Consider the following 24,257-nt stretch of genomic DNA (forward strand, 5'->3'; position numbering starts at 1 on the left):
TAAAATAAGTATTCTCCTTTACTTACAGGGCAGTAGTCTAAAACCCCTAATGCAAGCTTCACAGGCTACTGACTCCACCGCAATTCCTGGGTAGACCATAAACAATTATTTTATTGCACGAATATGTGTGTATTTCTGTGAATCAAAACAATGTGAAACGTATTACATTCTTACCAGCTGTCTGCAAATATGGCTGTCCCACTTTAATGAGGCATTAACTGTGATGCCTAGATATTCATCAGTCTGCAACTCGTCGTTCGTTCAACTTTACATGTGAAAAGATACTCTTTGTTTTAGACATATATTATAAAAGCGACTGCCCATGCTACGAAAATATAACACTTTACATAATACATCACACACAACACACCTTAACAATGCTACACATAGCACATTTAACAAAAATGTATTTCAATTATTGCTAGAGATTTTCTTTCCAACTGACTTATTCTGAAAAGTGGGGAAGTGGAGAAAAAAAATGCTTAAATCAGGATTGTGGAAACTTCCATGGGATTTGGACTATCCAATGGATTGAGGCATTGTACATTTCCAAATTGGTGCAGGGACCATTCACCATGTGCCGGGCTGCAGCCCCTTTGTGAGTAAACCCCATTGAGGTAATTGTCCAAGTTCCATTGAGTGTAAAAGTAGGCAGACAAGTAGAGCTACATCATATTTTTTTATATCCACTTCATTCTTTTTCACATGTGGTTCCACTTCATGCCTGTAAAGACAGAGGATAGAAATGTGCCTTTACCGCCTCAGAGTAATGCCTAAATTAATGGCTCATAAAGGCCTTCATAGGAATATGACTCGAGAGGTAAACCTATTTTTGCATTCAATTGTACACCAGTAAACACCACCTTTTTAGAGTAGATGACATTCATCAGAGTAAAAGTAGATTAAGAACACAGCAGGGACAAACCAGCCCATCACAAAAAGACTGCATCCACAGAAAGCCACAAATGAAATAAATTAAAAATATGGGGCTGGAGAAAGCTCATAAATTCCAATTCTAGCACAGACAATTTTGCAAAACCATTGAAGGAGATACTTCTACATCCCTACAACAGAGCAGGCTAAGAAGAATCCCCAGCCAGATCCAGCAGCAGCAGGCCCCAGCACAGACAGGCCATTAGCCTGCATCCTAACCCTCATCCTGGGTTCCCATGAACTTGAACACCAGTCAGCACCCGAGGCAGCCCATCAGTCTGCACCCCCTGCCCCCAACCTAGGCAGCCTATCAGCCTGCACACCAGCCCCCAATTCAGGTGGACCAGCAGCCCTTCTCAAAACTAGGTGGCCCAAAAGCCTGCACCCCATCCCCTGCCCAAGCGGCCCATTCGCCTACACCCAAGCTCGTCAGCAGCAACGCCAGCGCAGGAGGATAGGTAGGAAAGCTTGAAGATCCTACCAAAAGAGGGTGTACAAGGCCAGGCTGTCCCATGATAGTCATGGACCAAGGGATTCCGGAATGCAGGCAGCAGAGGCAGCAGCATAAACCAGCAGCTCCTGGCCCTCTCCTTTTTATGGATTATTGAAGATAATGAACTCCAAAAAGAAAATAGAAACTGCTGATAACCCTGTACCTAAGAAAACCAAATCAGCAACTGACATGGCAGATGTACCAAGTTCACAGGATATTTACTCTCTACTCTTAAAGGTGGCTCAAGACTTGGTTAAGGTGGCTCAAGATGTGACTGATGTCAAAGCGTCTATGGAAGAATTATCTATGAAAGTGGCTCAAGTTGATAGCCGAGTTTCAGTTTTGGAAAGCAGTAATGCCTCTATGTCATCAGAAATTTCGGGAAGCTTCAGAGCATACAAAAATTTGAAGGAAGACTTCCATAAAGGGAGAGCTAAAACATTGGAACTGGACTTGAAGATTAGATGCAGGAACATTAGGATCATTGGCTTGGAGGAAGAAGAAAATGAGGATTTGAACCAAAAAGTACTGGATGTTTTGAAGAACTCAATCAAATATGGACAGATTACCTTAATGGACATTGATAACACTTTCAGGATTGGCAGGAAAATGGGCCCTCAAAGTAAAGCAAGACATGTTCTGATCTCCTTTATGTGCACCAGGATCAAGGAAGAGGTTTTGAAAGCAGCAAGACTCCTTGAAATGATTTCTTACAAGCAGAAGCGGATTTTTATCTATCCTGATTACCCTAAGGAGGTGGTGGAGATCAGGAAGTCCTTTAAAGGACCAAAGGAATTGGCGAGGTCTATGGGGGTGAAGGCCTTCCTCAACAGGTCCAATTGGTTAACTTTAGTGTTTCCTGCAGGAGAGAAGATCACCACGGATCCTAATGAAGCCCTTAATTGGTTAAAAGCAGCTCGGGATAGCCCATCTGCAACGATGGATAATTAACTTGCACAGGATTATTTCTGTGTGTGTACTGAGGCAGCACTGGAAGGTACACTGTTATGAAAATGAAAATATGTATATTTATGACTTTTAAATATTTTAGTATGAATTAAACTGTTTGCCGCTGTGAGTACAACACTAGAAAATGGCGCCGATTGCATTCGACAGTTCAACGCTTGCTATTTAAATGATGCGTTCCTCACCATCGTGTTCCGAGGCTGTGCTGCGTAATGATTGGAGTGCTTAGAGGAATGGACCAGTAACAATGTGGCATCATGTGCTTGGTCAGCTGACCCGGAAACAAGAATGTGAGGAAGTGTTGCCACCACGTATCATGGTGTGAGATGGGAGCGGCTCATTTTATTATGGAGCACCTCGGGTGAGTTCGGATCATTTTCAGCTGCGGAATGCCTACTGCGCGACGTCTGTGCTTCGATAGTCTCCCCCCTGGCATCCCTCCTCCGTCTTTCCGGTATGATGTTCCCCAGCTTGTTTGTCCATCGTGGGCCATAATGTTGCACCGTATTATTATGCGTCTTTACTTGCTCTGCCGCAGGGGTGTCACGTGCTTACATCCTCAGTCAAATACGGGCTGCGCTGCGAGCTATAATGCTGATTAAACATGTTTGCACCGTTTTTGGCTGCCATCCAGTTCTCCCCCAGGCCTCGCTATGTATTGTCTGTCGGCTTCCTATACAATGTAAGGAGCTCATGCAACCAGTGGCAGCAAGCCAATCAGTTACGAAATTCTCGGTCGCTCCAGCAGAGGCCCTGTCTTTGAAAATAACAGCGCACAACCCAGCTTACCCTGATATATAAACTGCCTTGCTTATTCATCGGAGAGCCTGTTATAGAGCGAGGGTGGGGGGGCTGGGCTGTCTCCTGGTTCAAGTCTCCCAGTTCTCTGTAACAAGATACTGTCTATAAAAGGAAAATAACCTTTAACAGGTGCTGAAACGGAAAGGGAGTGAAATGACATTCGAATGCATGTTTCTGGAATACCCGTCTGTCACACAACTTTAACTGGGGTTACAATGCCTTAGCCGTCATGTGCATTGGAGCGCACCCATTCACAAGCCGGTCCATCGAATGACCAACAGGACAATGGCACGATTAGTGCAGCACATTTCACCAGACTTCCAGGAGAGGTGCGGAGATGCAGACTGTCGTGTTTTTCCTTCTGCATGTATTCCCGCTCCATTTATTTTGGGACCTGGTGATACGAGCTCTTTAAAGTGTGCTTGACGGATGTAAATGAATGATACGAGCAAAAAAAAAATGTTGGCTTTCTTTTGTAGTGCCAGGCAGTGTGTGCTAGAGGACGTCAGTCTGTCATTTCTTTGCAGGTGTTACATGCGTGGTTATTCAGTCCAAAGGTCAAAGATATGCACTCAGTATGCTCGGGGAACTGAACTTTCCTCATGTTTAGGCAGGAGTAGGATGTGCAGTGTTTCACGGGATGATTTATTCCTCCCTGCAAGTTCACTAAAGCATAAGGGGTTGGGAGATGACATATATGTGTTTGATATGTTTTAAAGACTGATATTTGCCATGTAGCCACTAATCACAAGACGGTTTTACATGTTATAATCACAAACTACAACAGCTTGTACGTAAAAGGATTATACAAAGGTTTTTCAATTCAATGTAATACTGTGATCCTGCTTCAATGTTACTTGGAGTCTAATGCTTCACCGTTCTAATGTGTTTTACAGTTGGATTTGATGTGCTGTTTTCAGGAATGGCAAGTTATATGCAGGCCGGATGCCCGTGCTGGTGGGGTTGTGTGCAGAATCTCGATATAGAAGTGCACAGTTGGAGATTTGCATGTGTGGGGTGGCGGAGTGGGCTGTGTTAGGCGTTTTATGGTGGTACTAAGATGGGCTCTGGGACTGTCCTGTTAGGGTGCAATGTTAATGGGGACGTTGCATTTTCTCTTGGGCAGTTTCCTTGACTCTACTTCTTCCTGGATGGTTCTCTGTATTTGTGCAGGTCGGACTTTACTGGGGGACATCATGTCGTGGCCTTTATTGAACAGATGGTGGGAGATGCGAGGTTTGTGGTGCCTGTTGGGGGCTGCTGGGGGGATGTTTAAATGGAGCAGTTGGGCTATTATGGAATGGGGAGGTTTAATGGGAGTTCAAGTTATTCGGAGGGGTGTCCAGGATGTTGGACTACTTGGAATGAATATAGGAGTTTATTCTGGTTTACTGTTTTTGGTGTTTTGCATCTGTTTTTGGGGGGTTGGGTTGGGGTTCGGGGTCAATATCACAAATCAGGACCTGTGGTATAGATTGGATAGTGGGGTGGATTTTCTGCTCTGGAGGATGGGGGATCAATTAAGAGTTATTTCATGGAATGTGAACGGACTGAATAATGTGCAGAAGAGACGGAAAGTGATGTCCTATTTGAATGATTTGAATGGGGACATTTATTTACTTCAGGAGACTCACCTTCTTAAGGAAGATTTGGATGGTTTGAGGAAGGGCTGGGTAGGGAGAGTATACGGTTCTTCTTTTGATTCAAGGTCCAGAGGTGTGGTGATTTTGATAAGGAAAAATGCCCCGATTAAGGTACTAAGAGCAATAGGTGACAAGGGTGGTAGGATGATTGCCATTCTGACGAACATTCAGGGCAAGGTGGTTTCATTCTGCAACATTTATGCGCCAACCGTGGATGATGGTTCTTTCTTCAGGGAGGTTGCACAAACAGTTCAGGATCTAGGGACTAGTAACGTAATCTTGGGCGGAGATTTCAATACGGTTATTGACTATACCTTGGACAGGAGCAATAACAGATTCTGCAGGAGAACTGATGTACAAACTAAGGCACTATTGGATTTAATGGTGGAGCATGATCTGAAGGACAGCTGGAGGATGAATAATCCGTTGGTAAGGGAATACAGTTTCTATTCAGGAGCGCATGCGACTTATTCAAGGATTGACATGGTTTTGATGTCAGGAGGTATGTTACAGAGTTATAAGTCGAGTAGTATTGGTAATATTGTGTTGACGGATCACGCACATGTGGTTCTTGATTTGAGATGGGATTTTTCAATGGACAGACAATTTACGTGGAGACTGAATCCTATGTTGTTGGATAATGTTGATGAGATGGACAAACTTTCAACAGAAATAGATTATTTTGTGGAGGAAAATTGTAATGGTGAGGTGGAGCTGGGCACAGTTTGGGAGGCTTTCAAATGTACTGTACGGGGTATGTTTATTAATTTGGCGAGAGGCTTGAAAAAGAAATGGGACAATTCGCAGATGGAATTAGAGAATAAAATAAATGATTTATCACGGAAATTGATGGTGGATCCTTCACAGTTGTTTATACTTCCGGAGTTGAATCGTTTGAAAAGGGAATTGACTGTGTTGATTTCTGACAGAGTAGAGAAAAGGTATTTTCAACAAAAGTGCACTTATTTTGAACGGGGTGAGAGGTGTGATCGTTGGCTAGCTTACAGAATGAGGTTGAGAGAGTCGGAGCGCTCAATCACATCGATTACGGACTCTGGTGGTATGACTACTTTTGATCCGTTGAGAATAAATGAGGTGTTCATGAAGTTTTATAAGAATTTGTATAGAAGTAAGACATACACTGATGCAACCAATGTAGATTTTTTGGGGGCAATCCCAGTCCCAGAAATTTCTGTAGAGGAGTCAACTTTGTTGGAGGAACCGGTAACTGTGGATGAGGTCAGGAATGCAATTTCTAAATTAAGTGCAGGCAGGTCTCCGGGCCCTGATGGACTGCCGGTGGAGTTTTATAGATGGTTGCCTAATTCTGCATTGGAACTGTTAAAGGATATGTATGTGACTTCTAAGGCTCGGGGACTGCTTCCAGATACGACTAGACATGCAACGATATCGGTATTTCTAAAAAAGGGCAAAGACGAAACTTTGGCGTCCAGTTACAGACCTATAAGTTTAATTAATGTGGACAACAAAATCCTAGCCAAGGTTCTGGCATTAAGGCTGGAAAATCTTCTACCGAAACTGATAGATCAGAATCAGTCGGGTTTTATTAAGGGTAGGACGACGTCCAGCAATATGAGGACTTTACTGTGTACCATTGCTAGAGCGTCAGAACTTTCAGAAGACTCGGCGGTTCTCTCATTGGATGCCGAAAAAGCATTCGATAGGGTCAATTGGCAGTTTATGTTTAGTGTTTTGGAAAAAATGGGTTTTGGTCATCATTTTTGTTCTTGGGTCAGACTACTATATACCAAGCCCACGGCGGATGTTAAAACTAATGGTTGGAGGTCCCAATTTTTTGATTTGGAACGTGGAACGAGACAAGGATGCCCGTTGTCTCCTCTTTTGTTTGTACTCAGTGTTGAACCTTTGGCCATTAAGTTGAGAACTGAGGATGGCCTGCAGGGTATTGATGGTTGGGGTTTGAAACAAAAAGCTTGGCTGTATGCTGATGACCTGCTGTTGGTCCTTAGGAATCTTGCTGAATCATTGCCTGTGCTTATGAATATTCTGGAGGTCTTTCATCGGTGCTCAGGGTACAAGATTAACTGGGCGAAATCAGAAGTTCTACCCCTTGTCCCACTATGTGACAAACAATTGGTTACTGGGTTGGGCTTCAAGTGGTGTGCAGAGAGGTTAATGTACCTGGGTGTTTGGATTTTGCCAACAATTGCAGATTTTGTGAGAGTGAATATGAATGTGGTCTGTGCTGCTTTCAAATCAGATATAGATAGATGGTCCTTGCTTCAACTTTCCCTTTGGGGGAAGGTGAATGCTTTAAAGATGGTGTCAACCCCCAGAGTGAACTATGTTTTGAGTATGGTTCCGTTGGAAATTGAGAAAAGGTATTGGCGAGAACTGGATAGGCTTATGCAGGGTTTCTTGTGGGATCATAAACCTCCGCGACTGAGGATAAGTAAACTGCAATTGCCCTTGTCGAAAGGCGGGCTAGGGGTGCCAGACTTCAGGGCATATCATCTGGCCTTCATGGCCCGTACCTTATTTGCATGTATTAAATCAGATGGTGCGGATGGGTTTGGTGCGGAATCTAGTCATGTGAGTCCGTTGTCACCCCGGGCTTTATTAACGAGTCAGCCATGCAGACGGAGGTTGGAGAATCCGTTGACTAAGAGTCTACGGACTTCGTGGTTGGCTTTGAATGAGTGTTTGGGTTTCGATGCATTGAGAGACCCGAATGCTTCACTTTGGCTGAATCCGAGTGTTACATATGAAGGGAAAGTTATGTTCTGGCAAGAATGGTTCCTTGCTGGGGTTCAGTGGATTGGGGACCTTTTCAATGGTATGACTTGGTTGACTGCCAGAGAAGTCAAGTTGAAGTTTGATATCCCTGCCTTTTGTATGGCAGACTATCGGAAGATCCGGAGAGCAGTAGGTGACGTGAATATGGAGAAGGGAGTCAATTTGGATTTGCTTGGCTGGATACCTGGGGTGAGTGGTTGTGGCTTAGTCAGCTATGTTTATAAACAAATTGTGTCCAACTACAAGATAAATGATGCTGTGAGACTGGGTTGGAACCAAAGGATTGGTGAGGACATTGCGGAAGAGCATTGGTCTCGAATCTGTGAGAATGTGAAACTGTGTTCTTTGAGTCTGGTTGAAAGATCGCGGCAGATTAAGATTCTACATAGAACTTATTGGACACCGGAGCGTTTGATGGAAAGAGGAATGAGTGATAACTCTGACTGTTGGGCATGTGTTCAGGAGAGGGGCACCTTTGAACATATGTTGTGGGAATGTCCAAGAGTGAGGGGTATGTGGTTTGAATTTGATCAGATTTGTGAGAGAGTTCTCGAAGAGAGAATCCACTTGGATTTCAAGACTATTGTGCTGGGCAGCACTGATGTGCTGGAAGACTTGAGTACCTCCCAGAGAAAGTGGATCTTTCGGGGAGCAATGGTGGGAAAGAAATTGATATTGAGAAACTGGAAAACATCTACTCCTGTTACAATTGAAATGTGGATTGCTGAGATGCATATTTTGGCTGATATCGAAAGGGTTTTGTACCTGAGGGAGAAAAAGAGTGCATTGTTCAATAAGATATGGGGTAAATTTCTTTTATTGTATTAGGCCTGATTTTAGATCTGATTTGACTCTGGGGGTTTGTATATAGTTAAGTGTGTAGGTTAGAGTATATGTGTTTTTGTTGTAATCATTTAATATGTTTTTGCTCTTCTTATTGTAATTTTGAAAATTAAAATAAAAATTTAAAAAAAAAAAAAAAGATAGTCATGGACCAACAGGTCATTGAAACCTACCTCGATGAAACTCCCACCATCTTAAAACTCCTGTCAGAAATCAAGTGCTGCATACTTCCTGACAGGTTGTCTGTTACAACAATCCAACCCTACTGAAGCTCTTGTCCATGCTCGATTTCTGTACCACAAATATTTTCCAGCACACTCTGGTGCAGACAGCACATATCCTTCCCTGCCAATTGTGGGACCTTTGAGCAGATGAAAGCATAGTTATATACCATAACTGCCATTGTCAATGTGGTTCAGAGCCTGGACTGCATACACATGACCATCGAACCAGGGAGGGCAAGAGAGCTGGTCTTCATCCACAGATGCATGTAACACTCCATCAAGGTCTGTGGTGCAGATTTGTACTTCACGCACATGTGTTCAAGATTGTTTGGCTCCATACATGACTCCACGATCCTGAGCAAGAGCTGCTGAATATAAACTTGAGAGCTCACCATCTGTACAATGTATGGTGCTAAACAACCCCAATCTGGCATGTGACGCTAACTTCTCTGATAATTCATAGATCAAGGAAGCAACATGCATAGTGTTTGGAACACGCATGGCTGATACATATCAGGTGGACCCTTCTGTTAGAGGACCTACCCTGGTAGCTTATAAGTTCCTAGTAAGAAAACATAACCCATATAGCACACAGAGAAACAGCCTTTGCGTTGGCCAGAAATTGGCTCGCACAGCACCCCCATTATTCGTAGAGTGATCATCAATCACAATCAGTTGGAAGTACATCTCTGTTGAAAGAAAGCACAGTTGTGTGAAATCTTTTAACTGCCTCGCCCATAGGTCAGGGGGGCACTACTTTCAATTAGTGATTTCCGGAGAGGGGACAACTCCTGTATGCACCTAAGTGCTAAAGGAAACCACTTTGGAATGTACCACTGTGCCAACAAGTCTCTTGAAAAACGTTGTTGCATACATGACAGTGGATATTTTGTGGGGTATATCATATTGGAAAACATAGCTCCAAAAATTCCACTGTCATTACAACAAATCAGCCAGTCGCATGCAATCATGACCAATGTCACACAACAACGGTCATATCATCCACAGCAAGTGCTCAGGGAAGCACATTAGATAGCAGGAGACAGGGAATGGAAGGTAGCCCATAAATTGATGGCATATTGCATTTTCTGAGCAACCATGTCCTGGATTGGCAAATCTGTGAATGTTCTTGTGCCCTTCAAATACACATCCTTCATCCACACCCTGTAACGATATATAGAGAGACCGCACTCACCCTAGGGAGTTCCTCCCTCCCCCCAGTTAAGCTGGACCATAATACACCATTAATTTGGATTCAAATACAACCCAGGTATGACTCATATAGAGCCCTGTGGATTCCTCCCCCTGTGCCAACAATGAGCCATGAACCGGGCCAATGTACAGAAATAATGAATATTTATTTAAAGCACAGGTTCAATAAATCCTGCACAAAACGTTTACACATGCCACCTTCTTTGTGGCACAAAACAAACCTTCATGCACAATGACTGTCTTTTTCATAATAAACAGGCAAGTGTGATATAAGAAGATGGAAATTTAATTTAAATCAAATTACACATTATACAGTGCCATGCTGGAGACATGAAGTTTCCCTTTTGCAAAGCACTTCTCTCCCCAACACCAAAGCCAGGCCAGTTCTTTCCCCAACACCAAGGCCAGGTCTAGGGATTGGGGACAGTTTGGGAGGTGACCACTAAGAATTATATTTGGTTGCAAAAACACTTTTTTGTTTAAGAACAAGGTTTGGGAATGAAAAAAACACCTTTGTGCTTTAAAGGCAAGGTTTGGGAATGGTGACAATTATACATTTCGTTTTGGTGACAAGGTTTGGGAATGGTGACAATTATCAATTTCATTTTGGTGGCAAGGACACCCCAATTCATTTAGGTGGCTATAACATTATTCCCTCTAAGAGAGAGGGTGAAAGTCTGGAATTCTTCCAAGCTCCCCCCTGTGCCATTCTATTTGGGAGTTAATTACATTAATATACATTCAAATATGCTAAGGGTCTACACAATTCCTTGCCCCCACCCACTAATGGAAGGGAATCCCTTATTGAAAGGGAATAGGTTAATTAAATATGTTACACTAACATTTTGTTGGACAATCTACTTACTTTTGGAAATCTCTGGGTTTGGCACTCATGGAGACTGAGCAGGGCTTTGCTTTTGGGGAAAAACAGAATTCTGGCCAGCACATCGGTCAATGGGATCTCACAGCAATCATCCCTCTATGGCTCCAAGTAAGTATCACAGGGTATGTTTTCTGGTCTCCCTAGTATCTCCTTTGGGGATTTTCTGGCAGCTGTCCCCTAATCCATAGTGCAAGACCTTTTTACTCTCTAAGCCCCTCCCATGGAAAATGAACATTAGAGGTGCTAACTTATTATCTCGCCCCTCCAAGTCAACATCTTTCTAGGGATTGGTTCAGCAGTCTAGAGCATAAATATTGCAACTCCCCTTTGAAATTCACATTTTTTTCCATTTTTCAGTTTTACCCAAAAAGTCATTACATGGCAAAATGTGGCAATTTACCAATAAATGACATGACATATAGATATTAATATTCCTGTCCTCACAGAGCGGGAGAGGTCACTCCCTTTTCAGAAAGTGATTGCACTGGCGCCCTACGGTTGTGCCTTTTTTTAAAAACTAACATTGTTAGGAATGTGAAACTTAATAACCAGAACTTTGATGTATTAAGTCATTAGCTCCCCAAATTTCAGATTTCTACCATTTTTGGGCTAGCTAGAAAAACCTTTTGACTTATAACTTGAGTACCAAAAATGACATGTGGATGAAATTTGTGGCAACATAATTGCCATGAAATTACCTTTAAAATCGCAATTCTGCACCTATTATGATCTAAAAGTTATTGAAAAAAATATCCTTTCACTGAAAATCAATGACCGTATATTTATACATATAAACAACAGTTTCATATTTGGTTCTTGGCCCTATTCTTTGAAACCATGTGGTCCAGTGAGGTAAATTATTAGGCTGTTGGTTCAGGCTTGCAATACAATGATCAATCACTCTAGCTAGGCCCAGAATCTGCGCTAAGGGAGACAGCAAAGATTGTATCTTTCTTTATGGCATGCCATCCCTGTTTGTTCAACAAGGTAAGAGGAAAATACTCATAATAAAAATCCACTGTTGCTCGGCTGGTGCACATGTATCTAGGTCACCCCCAGATAATCACTGCTATTTTTTTAGTGCATATTTTTGGGTACTCTTTTTCTTAACTACACTCCTTTCTTTCCTTACTTAAGCTGCCTTCAAGACTATTTTCTTTTGCAGTTGTTCAGCTAGTGCATGTGGTTCTAATACATGTACCTCTGCAACACCCACCTGTTAATTAATGACTGTACAAATAAGTATTTTGGTGCCTCTTTTTTGACACTCTTTTTTCGTAAACATGCCTCTGTCTCCCCTTACTAAAGCTGCCTGTTTTTGCAGTTGGTTACCTGGTGCACTTACCTGGTGCAAGTAGATCTAGATCAAATTAACTCTGTCCCATCCATCGGCCCTACCCTTTTGTCCATTCTTAACTCTTAGATCATAGGCATTCTCACATCCAGGTGTCCAAAGAAAAGGACAATTTGTCTTTGATGATGTTAGGGCATGGAAAGGGGTAGAACCGTGGCTGCCTAGATCCCAGGTAACACAGCAGTATGTGAGCTCACTCTTCCCCCTTCTGCTTGCCATGCACTGATGACCACACACCCTTCAGGCTTCCATAAAGGAGCACCAGTGGCGTATAGCAATCCAGTCTCCAGCAGCATATTCAGTGAGAGAGTGGGGCACATGACCCCACTCTTCCCACATTCTGACTGACATCCACTGCTGGCATCAACCACGTTGGGCTTTCTTAAGGGATCCCAGCATTGCAGCTGATTCAGTCTCCATTAGCAGATGTGATAAGGGTAGAATTTGTGACCTTGCTCTTCCCACCTTCTGCCCACCATCCACTGGTGACCAGACCCATGTCAGGCGTCTTTTATGAAACACCAGCAGCATGAGCCTATAAAGCCTCCAACAGCAGACACAGTGAGAGTGTTTTTTGTGCCATCTACTGATGCCGATGCCCATCTCTGGCTTCTCTTAAAGCACACCAGCTGTATAAACTGTTGCAAGCTCTGGCAGCAGACAGAGAGGGAGCAGGTCACATGACCTTGCACTGCCCACATTTCACTAATAATCATTCTCACAATAGGTTTGATCAGTTTCTCATAGAGTCCCCCACAAAACCATTTTATCCCCACACTCTCCGGGGATCACCTGGGCATGTCTTCTCCTTTAAACCACACATCAAAGCCAACCACATTTCTCCAACCTTCTCCAAATACATCTTTTCACTGCTCGCTCTTGCCCTTCATGCCATACATGCTCTCTATTACTGAATAACGTGAACTCAGACATCGTAAATGCAGAATACATATCTGACTTCAAGACCTAGGCATATATTTAGAGGGGTGTCTGGAATGTGCTCAATTCCAATTGAGTTTTCCCACTCAAAGGACGCGTCTAAAGAAAAGAGAAGAAACATTACAAATGTCCCATACACAAATTGACTTAACTGGACCTGTGATTCGTTCTACCTGTGGCAAAAAATATTTGTTGACTGTTACGTGTCTATTTACTAAGAGCATTGAATATCTTTCAAACCCAATTTGTAAGGCGGAGACTGCTACTACTTTATTAATCAACCACATATTTTCTAATTTTAGCCTTCCTCAAAGAATTGAGATAGACTTGGGTAGTCATTTTATTGAAAAAACAAGAGAATTGGTGGAATTCACATTCTGGACCATGTTGGAAATTGTGAAAGCCACTAGTTCTGGCAGCTATGGGATCTACCCCTACTTTAGCCACCCATATGTCCCCTTTTGAATTAATGACTGGTAGAAAATGGTGTTACCTGAGCATATTTTATACCAAACACAAGAACAAACATTTATGAATGCCCCCCCACTCATTAATTAGTTAATACTCTCTGAGAACACCTTTAACATTAATTTGCCTGTAAGTCTATATATGTAACTTTCAAATGGACCAATCTTGCTTTGCTGGAAAGGAGCCTTCGAAATTATAGTCACTATATCGCTTCTTAGGGATGCTTGGGCACTAGGATTCTTACTCAACATATGCAGCAGTGAGTTATTTCTGGTGTGTTCTTATAATTATTTGCAGAAAAGTCACGGAAGCCTTGATAAAGTCCCTGAGAGGTCGAAACATGTGTTCGCTGACTACTACCAGATTGTGAATGGTATTATTTCAGCGCAAGGTATTCTGGCCAAACTACATCTAAATATATCTCTGGTTGCCTTCAAAATAAATATAATAAACCAAAATGATCCTCTCCCTGTGATTCCAGATAGGAAGGTCCAAGCGCCATTCCCCTCACCACCAGGGGATCCAGTACCTCTCCATCAGCCTTCTGAAAACACCGGAGTCAGCGCACCCTAGCAGCGCCCCACAGGGTTCTCTCCCCCACGAGGGCTTCCCCGGGGACCTCTCTTTGGTCAAGCCTCTGTGCAGGGTCACAGAAGGGTTTACAGGGAATTTCTACTATCTGCATAGATCTGCATCAACGACCATAGCCCCAGGTAGGTGGTTTTCTGGGTTCCAACAGTGTTTTCATGATAAATTATGTTTAACACTGAACTAAGCATAACAGATAGCAATGCCTACTGGGAAAGAACAGTGCTTCTGTTGGAAACAGAAGACCACCGCTATGGATCAGCAGATCCAGCAATTAATATCGGCCGTACAGTCTTTGACTGTGGAGGTACAGCACCTGAAACAGGAGAACGTTTCTTTGAGACAACAGGTGGGCCATACACCACATTGCTCTGAGGTCCCCTCAGGTCCACTTCCAGGGGGTCAATTTGATGGGAACCCACACAAAGTTAAGGAGTTCTTGGACTCCTGCGCCATACAATTCAAATTCAAAGGAGCATATTCCCACACAGATAGAGACCGTGTGGGATATAAGATTTTGCAAATGACAGGTTCCGCTTTAGCATGGGCTGTGCCTCTGGTTACATCCAATAACCCCATTCTTGACTCACATACCGCATTCTGCAACAGTATACGTATTATGTTCGGTAGACAGGCAATCACGGTAGCCTCCCAAGAACACCTTTTGGACTTCAAGCAGGGAAACCAAGATATCCTTACGTATATCACAAAGTACAGACAAATGGCCAGTGCGACCAATTGGTCTGACGATGCATAAGCCACTGTTTTTAGAAGAGGACTGTCGAAGGACCTTAAAGATGAGATCTCATGCGTGCCACAACCACATTTCCTGACCAAATTCATTGCCCTGGTCATGCAAATTGAAGGAGTGGCAGATAGAAAGAAGGAAAGGACGGACAACCCAACCTTCTACAGTCTCAGCCACAGTCAGTAGCCAAGCTGCCTCCAGAGAAGAGCTGATGCAGTTGGGGCAGCCGTCAGGGCTCCTTTGTCAACAGAGGAATGTACCATAGAAGGACCCTAGGTCTATGCATGTATTGTGGAGCCAACACCCATTCTGTGCAGGAGTGTCCCATTGCACCACCAAGGTGACCGGGAAATGCCAATGCCCGACCGTAAGGAACCACAGTTTGGGACCCACCACAGTCCATAGGTTGCTCTCCAAACTCTCATTCATCTCAATGTGCAGATCCAATGGATACCAATATGTTGGTTCTTAAGGTGTCCTTTACGGTTGGAAATCATATATTACAAGACATCCTGGCTTTGATAGATAGTGGAGCAGCCGGGAATTTTATTGACGATCAATGGGCCATAACACATGGCATTCCCCATTCTACCGAGTCGTGTTAAATACCTGTCGAGAGAGTGGATGGAAGCCCCTTGGACTCCGGACCAATTAAGGACCAAACCTGCCCGCTAGAAATGTCCATCTCTACTCACAAGGAGAATCTTACCTTAGACATCTTACTGCCGCCCATCACCCTGTGATCCTAGGGTTACCATGGTTGAAACGTCACAGCCCATTCATAAACTGGACGGCAGGGTCATTCTTCCTGGGTTCAGAATATTGCTTAAAACAGTGTATCAGAGATCACAAGGTGGTACCCGCGGAATCAGCAATTACCTCACTGATTCCTACTGCAGTTACCACACTCAACCAGATTTCGGGTCTTCCCGAAGTCTATTAACAATTTCAAGCTGTCTTCTCTACATCAGAGTACACTGAGTTACCACCACATCGAAGGGACGACTGTGTCATTGAGTTGATTCCAGACCAACCTTTACCCTTCGGAAGGATGTACATCTTGTCTGCCACGGAAAAGGAAGTTCTTCGTGAGTACCTACAGGCTAGTTTCAGTGTGAAAACAAAGAGAAAATATCGAGGCTGAGTACCCCAAAAGGAAATACACCGAACACGGGTTACAAAGGAACATACAAAGATCTTTTATTTTATACTGAACAGTTTCAAAGGACAAAGTAACAGATAGCTATCGGCCCTCAGTACAACACAGCAAACTCCAGCATGGTTTGGTGTGCTCAGTGAATGGGAATGTACATTAGAATTGTCCTACTTTATATACGTTTGAAACATGACGTCAAGCCCCACTGTGGGTTAATATTCCTCTAATACATTACTGATCTAGGGTTCGTGCCGAGTTCACACATCTATATGCTTAGGGTTTGCCTTTAATACATTCGCCAACAAGCCTACACGGTAACAGTGTATTTTAGGATTTCTCATAGAGTCTTCTCAAACATTAATACAATGTAGTTAAACAAGTGTTCTTAGTTCAGTATTTGGATACATTGTTCTCAACATATGCTCGTGGATTAGTTTCATTGGCACAAGTAATCCTTTACACACAGGTTAACGAAAGACAAGGTCTCAGTTCACGACCCCAACATGTACCCTAAAGGCAAGTTATACATTAGTTTTAACACAGAGGTCAAGACGGCCATGTTACATATGCAATGATACTGTCCACCATTTTAGCTCACAGGGTGACTTTGCAGCGAGAACCTAAAATGGCGGATTGACCTAAAATGGCGGCTTACATGGATTCTAAGGTCAGGACCCTGCAACATGGATTTCTTCACAAGTAGCTTACGAGCAGCAAATAGGAGGCACGATATAATTTCCCGTTTGACATTAGGGGCCGTCTTGCTCCAACTAGATGACCTAGGACAGGAGCGCCCCTTGCCTTACATGTCCAAAAATAAGGTTACAAGCAGAATCAAATTACACGGTCCTGGAAAAAGAAATCTTGGCTATCAAAAGATCTTTTGAAGAGTGGCATCATCTATTATTAGGAGCCAAACATCCAATAGAGGTCAGGACCGACCACCATAATCTACAAGCTCTTTAGTATGCTCAAACCTGTAACAGTTGCCAAGCCCGTTGGGCAAATTTTTTCTCCCCATTTCGGATTACATTTTCCTTTATCCCAGGGAGAAACAACCTTTGTGCAGATGCTTTATCCAGAAAGGAACCAATACCAGATGACCAGTTCAGATTTGAACCAATCTTTCCTCCACGAACAACGGTGGTAATTCACGCAGTTGCTAACTTTTTGACACGATTAAGGAAACATTTTGAGTCATTGACAAAGCAGCAAACCACCAGGTTAGAACACTACCCCTAGAAGAAAGAGGATGGGTGTTATTTTCATGGTCATAGCATGTTTGTCCCTACCAAGACATTAAGAAAGAGGTCCTGGTAATGTGCCATGACTCCAAAACTGTCGGACATCGATGAATAGCAAACACCAAAGAATTGGTATTACATTATTTCTGGTGGCCTACCTTTAGAAAGGAAGTCCAGGAATATGTGACTTCCTGTACGACGTGCCTACAATAAAAAATACCACGTAATTCTCCCCTGGGAGAACTAGTGAAGATGCCTCTGCCATCGCAACCCTGGCACATTATCACCACCGATTTTGTGGTGGTATTGCCACCTTCGGGTGGGTGTTCTGCAATTATGGTCACAATTGACTCATTCTCGAAAATGGCTCACTTCATTCCACTATCTCGTCTCATTTCCGCCGGCCAAATGGCTTGCATCTTTATAGAGGGGGTCTTCTCATTACATGGTTAACCAGAAACAATAATTTCTGACCGAGGGTCCCAATATACCTCACCCTATTGGAAGTAGGTCTGTCATCTTCTCGGGATCTCCCAGCCCTTAGTTCTGGATATCATTGCAGTCTAACGGTCAACCCGAAAGACTGAACCAGACACTCGAAGGCTATCTCCATAGCTATGTTTCGGCAGCTCAAGACGATTGGAGAGACTGTCTACCTATTGCAGAATATGCATACAATAACTCTTACCATTCTGCCATCAAGATGAGCCCTTTTTTTGCTCTTACGGATTCCACCCAGCCTAATTTCCTACCATGATGCCTCCTGCTTCTCAGTTTCCAGATGTGGATCAGCTGATGGACAACCTACAACAGGGTCATAAATTAGCTCGAACAGCGCTTCAAGAATCGCAGGACCGAGTAAAGCATTTTGAAGAGCGTCATAGGACTCGCTCCAGTTATCAAACCGGGAAACTTGGTTTGGTTATCATCACGGTTTCTCCAGAGACACTTAATGCCATCCAAATTATCACCAAAGTCCTTTGGCCCTTTTCGTGTTTTAGCATCAATTGGTGTGGCGGCATTCAGACTTCGTCTCCAAGATTCCTGGGCACGTATCCATCCCATTTTTCATGTATCACAATTAAAACCGGATAAGCAAAGTCATTTTCATCCTAGGGCCAACACAAGTCCTCCACCGATCATTACCACTTCTGGCCCGGAATTCGAGGTGACGGGTATCTGCTATTCCTGATACCATCACGGGAGACTTCACATACCTGGTGGACTGGAAGGGGTACTCACCAGCAGAACGCTCCTGGGAACCAGAGACCGCAATCCACGCCCCTCGTCTGGTGGGTGAAAAGATTTCATCAGCTTCATCCTGGTAATCCAGGGGGAACTCCCTCTAGGAGGGGGCATACTGTGATGAGAGCTTCTGCTGTTCTATGTGCGCGGGTCAAAAGCCAGAGACAGCGACTGACAGTATCACCTGTGGGTCCTCCTACCAGCAGGACTACTCGGTATGGCCGCAGTATTGGTCTAGCCTCCAGACCAGTGATTTTTCCAGGTCTAGCCACGCCCACCGTCACAGCAATGGAATATCCCAGCAGCTCTCAGATGGCACCTCGCGTTGCTACTCTTTTCTGAGTAGACACACGCTCCGCAAGTTCATTTTCACCTAAATTCTTATCTTTCTCTGATCCAGTGAGCACTGACTTTCTTTCATCTAATCTTTACTTGACTACAGCTCACCTCCTACTTCGCCAGCATCGGGAACAAGACGCGTTTATTTTCGATACCCTTGCGCCACTCCCGCCTCTTCGTGGCCTCCAAACCAGCCCATCAGTAGGTGGCAAGAGATCACGGTCAGTAGAAAGTTATCCTTAATGGTTTATCTGATCTAATAATTGCTCTGTGGTTCAACAGGCAGTGGAAAGATCTGCCAGACGGTTCTTTAGAAACTACAACTACCAGAAGTCTTCCCTTCAGTGTGGCCATTCACCATCAGATCCCACCTTTTCAGGTACGGGGTGGAGTCCATAATCGCCTCCATTTCCTCCCAGATGCTGGAATCTTCTTAATGCTTTCTTTCTTTTCTCAGCCAAACCTGCTATGCTCCAGTCTTATTTGCCTCCCCCTACACGGAAGTCTCTAGAAAAAGGCTCACTCCAGCCACAGTCGAGTGAGTTATTCAGGTCCAGGAGAAATCTCTATTTGGGGAATAGTCACTATATTATTGGTTGGATTATTGTTCTAAATACTCCCCTTTCGATTCCAGATAGGAAGGTCCAAGCACCATTCCACTCACTAGCAGGGGATCCAGTGCCTCTCCATCAGCCTTCCGAAAACACCGGAGTCAGTGCATCCTAGCAGCGCTCCACAGGGTTTTCTCCCCTACAAGGATTTCCCTGGGGACCTCTCCTTGTTCAAGCCTTTGTGCAGGGACACAGAGGGGTTTACAGGGGAATTCCTCTATCTGCATAGATCTGCATCAACGACCATAGCAGGTAGGTGGTCTTATGGGTTCCAACAGTGTTTGCATGATAAATTGTGATTAACACTAAACTAAGCATAACAATGGACCACCAGAACCGACGGCTCAAAGACACCCTGACCTGGGGTGGCGAGTCTCTAGTCCAATATGCCACCGGACTCATTGGCACGAGGATGCCTTACCAAGGTAAGTAGAACTGGAGGACCAGAGGAGTGTGTGGAGACTTTGTCCCGTGGTCTTCAATGAAATGTGCAGAGTCCCAAGATGGAAGGAAAAGGTAAGTTGGAGCAAACAAATGGGTAAAGGGATATGAGGCAAAGGAATCCCAAAATAAACATGACCGGAGTATTGCAGGCGGTAGAATGACGGTAAATCACAGAATTCCTAGGAAACAGGAAGTTCAGAAAAAAATGTGGATGAACAAGGTATTGAGGTCTTAGACGAAGGCAGTCCGTGAAGCAGAGATCGAGGTTCGGCAACTTGCAGGCAAAATTCCAAGCGCACAAGGGAAAAAAACAGACAGTCCTTGTAGCAGTTCTGTAGTCAATTTACCAAGATATCTAGCGTGGATTCGAGAAACAGAAAGCAGCTGAATCAGAAGCGCTGCAGTTTGGTTTCGAATGGCTTAAGAGCCTGCTGTCATGTGACTTTCTGGAATGCTTCGCGTGACTAGAACACAGAAAATGCGGTCCCAGTTTCCAGGGCAACTGACAACATTCGGAGAAACGGGTCCGTGCCGTAGGAAGAAGCGCTGTGCCAAGGGGATAGAATGGTGCTGGGAATTAATCAGGGAATCACAATGAGGTTTGGCATTGTTTAAGCGTGGTAGCCTATTGCTTGTGGGAAAACAATGTGGGCTCTGTGCGGCGCCAAAACTCTGTTTCCTGACACTGCTCTTAAAACCAAAAATAAGAAACCTTTTAGATTACCTAAAATAAAGGATTTGTTTGATCATATGGTAAGTACTGCCTCTAAAGTTTATAAACCAGTAGACAGTACATTACGCTATATATCTCTTGAAGGTACATTTTATGTGAATAAATCCTATCCTTTGAAAAGACAATACGTGTTAACAATGTTCTCGGACATACCTAAATTGGTGCTGATTACCTCAACAGATCTCTTTAGTGTTCATTTCTATGACAATAGTCGGGTAGATATGTGAAATTGGGCTTTATAGCTAAATTGATTACAGATATAGTTCTCCGAGAAGTCTCTACCCTGTAACACTTGAGATATGAAATTAAAGAAACAACAGAAAGTGTGTCAGAGGGAGATCTGTTGAGAGCCTTGGCAAGCAACTATGGCCAGGGCTCTCTTGAGCCATTGGTAGTAAACGTAAAAAAGGGTTTTAATAATGGACTGTGTTGTTTATCTGATTTAACTATTGCAATGCATAAGGAGAGAACAGTGAACTATGATTGGTTGTATATTATAAATACCCCACAGAAGAATGGAAATCAAGATTATAATTTGAATGCTACAACAGACTCTAAATTGAGTGTGCTTTCATGGAATACACGTGGATTTTCTCATTTGCTAGATAACTATGACTTATGATCTGAATACGATGTGATATGTCTTCAGGAGACATGTATAATGGATCGAGCAGTAATAGATGGCGTCGCTTTATGCTATACCGTTGCAGGTGGATGCCAGAAGGGTCGCCCATTTGGTGGTTTATTATGTGGGGTTAAGCCCCCGTTCCAAGGGATGTGATGGGGCGTTACAGCCCAGGCCATTAATGAAGGCTCCAGGCTGTGACCCCCTGTTCCAGCACTTGAAACAGGGAATTATGGCCATTGCACTCAGGGCTACCAAAGCGGTAACTCGGGGTGCCTACTTATGTGGGATGTTTTACCCATGGAACCGAGCCCTACCACAAAAACTGTGCTTTACTGGCATTGAAAACATCATGATGGCCAGAACTCCCCAGAAAATGCACAGGGAAAACATTAAGAATAGGCTACCACCCATTTTTGCCTATGTTGTGAGCACAGGAGGGCACTGCCTAAAACCACCATTGGGCTACAAACACAGTAGCCTGAAACCATTGGGAATGGCAAGGCTGATTGCCAAAAGCAACCAAGAGCTGTTGGGAATTAATTTTCTTGATGTCAAAAAGTTGCTAAAATCATGGGGGTGCAGTACCAGCTTTGTCCACAAACCGGCGCTAGCGGTCTAAACTCTGACAGGAGAACTGCTACTCCAGAAGCTAATCAGCCTCCTGAGACAGCTGGAAACTTCAAAGCCTTTTTGGTTTATTACATTTTTTTTAAACACCTGCTGTTCCCTGAAGACAGGCTGATTCAATTAACATTGCAAGAGGCTGGGAAACCTTCTCACCTCAGAACTACACACAAGAAGCTAGGAGATCACATGGACATGCTAACCAAATGCAGAGTGGCCCCCTGGCCTGCTAACCTCAGCCGACACAAGACTCTTGCAATTGAATGGGGTGTGTTAATTTGGGCGTGGACTGTAAACAGAGCTCTGCCTGGCAGAAGAGACATGTGATTCCTGACTCCCAAGTTTATGGGGGCGGAACCAGACACTTTTTGTGAATTGAAATGAATTTACAAATATATGTTTTATAAAAACACTGATAACTAATTGTAACCAGATGACAGAAATGTACAACTTTGGGATCTTTAAATTGACACATTCACTCCCAGTTCAAAACTAGGCTGGTCGATCTGTGATGTTCTGAGCCAAAACCCCGCTAATTATTAATACTACAGACATTGTGTTTATGCTAGAGACCTAGTAAATTAATGGAATATGGGTAGAAAGGCGGTGTACATGTGTGCCATTTTTGGTAAACGTCCGATATTGGTAAATCAACTAAAAACGAAAATAAGTTGTCATTTTTTAATGCAAGCCCCCAGGAAGATCAGAGTTGGGCCAGAATGTACCTTAAGTAATCTGTAATATGTACATGTAATGTCAAACAACTGTGTATCTGGGAAATATGTGTAGTTATGAAAAATTATTTCTAAGGTAAAAGCAAAGGGGCGTTTCTTCAATAGATCGTAAATGGCTGACATCACTCTGACACACTATCCTTTCTCAAATCAGGGACCAAAGAATCCTTTGGCCTATCAAATCTTGAGAGGGTTGGGCATGCAGAATTAGCCGACCCACCCACTTTCTAAACACATAAAAAGAGCCACTGGAAGCCAGATAGGACTTTCTTTTTCACTTTCTGCAGAGCATTTTGACAGACAACTTCACATCCAGACTTCAGACTTCACATCCAGAGATCCAGACTTCAGACTTCACATCCAGAGATCCAGACTTCAAATCCATCAATCTCCAGAGACCATAAATTAACCCCAGAATTTGTAGCAGAGAGGCCTGAATGAACAAGCTGAATCCCTTTTCAGTAGGCCTCCAAATCATTTGTAAACTATTCGACAGCCGGGCGAGCTGTTTGAATTTTTGCCAAGAACTTTTGCCAGAACCAGAGACCCAGACCAGATCGCTGTGCAGTGCTGAGAGCTGACCCAGATCGCTGTGCGCAGAACCAGTACCAGAGAACCACAGCCAATCCTGACTCGATCTGTGACGAAGTCGCATTCTGTCCAACATATAGTGTGAGTACTCAGCCAGGACTGTGCAAAACCCAATCTCTTAGTTTAAAATAATCTAATTCAAACTATTTTAACCTATTGAGAACTGCATCCTAGAAATCTTGTGTTCCTTCTGCGATCTCAAACCTGAAAACTGTCATCTGTCATTCTGAGCTTTAAAATTTCAAATCCGAAAAACTACCTTTACTAAATCGTCCGTATCTCTGGAACCGTTTGTGCTAGGAGCGAGTTTTAACTGTCATCCAAAAGCTAAGATTCTAAACTTTCCAACAAGACTTATGCTGCCTCCATAATCGCGCCCGACGCACTCAGAAAATTTGCTGCGATTTGACATTTTGCTTCATTTTAGCCACGTGTAAAAATATTTGGCTTTTCTTGCATCCCTGAAATCTTTTTCCAACCTAATAATCCCTCATTAATCATAGTAGCGCGGACCTGAACTCATTCCAAGTATCTATCACCTACCCTGAACCTCCTATAGGGAATTAAAAGCAATTTTAGCACATTTCTCACTTCATTGTCATCACATTCAAAGCATTTTGGGCCTGTGTTTAAAACCTCTACCTGTTTTACTCTAAGCTTGCTAGGGGGGGAACTGAATTATATTTGATTGCATTCCTGAGAACTGTGTGCTTTCCTTCCATCTCTTTACATTGCATAAAGGGGGGGTGAATTGCTACCAGGGGGAAAAGTGATTACATTGTTTTGGTTGAAATCATATCAAGTTTATTTTCTGTACTGCATTTCATTCATCATTGCATTGTCTTTGAAGCCATATGAGCATTCTCATCTACTTTATCCTCTCTATATCAACTTCTAAGCCATTAAAAAGAGTGTACCACTATAACATTATCCATTGTTGATCAACACCATATTCTCAAGTGTGATATCAAATATTAATTTATTATAAAAGTGTGATATATATATATATTGTTTAATTTTCAAATAAACCTTTTA

The 24,257-nt window shown here is 43.3% G+C and overlaps 1 long non-coding RNA gene across 1 annotated transcript in view; it reads left to right on the top strand.

Annotated features, from left to right (window-relative positions):
- Nucleotides 1-2,682: 2,682 nt before the first annotated feature.
- LOC138516623 (uncharacterized) overlaps nt 2,683-24,257 on the top strand; it is a 158,586-nt gene continuing 137,011 nt past the window's right edge. The window contains exon 1 of the long non-coding RNA XR_011282290.1: nt 2,683-2,753. This is a non-coding gene — a long non-coding RNA (uncharacterized lncRNA). The remainder of the gene's footprint in view (nt 2,754-24,257) is intronic.

The sequence above is a fragment of the Ambystoma mexicanum genome, chromosome 6q (assembly GCF_040938575.1).
Source record: "Ambystoma mexicanum isolate Mex_15411 chromosome 6q, UKY_AmexF1_1, whole genome shotgun sequence".
Lineage (NCBI taxonomy): Eukaryota > Metazoa > Chordata > Amphibia > Caudata > Ambystomatidae > Ambystoma > Ambystoma mexicanum.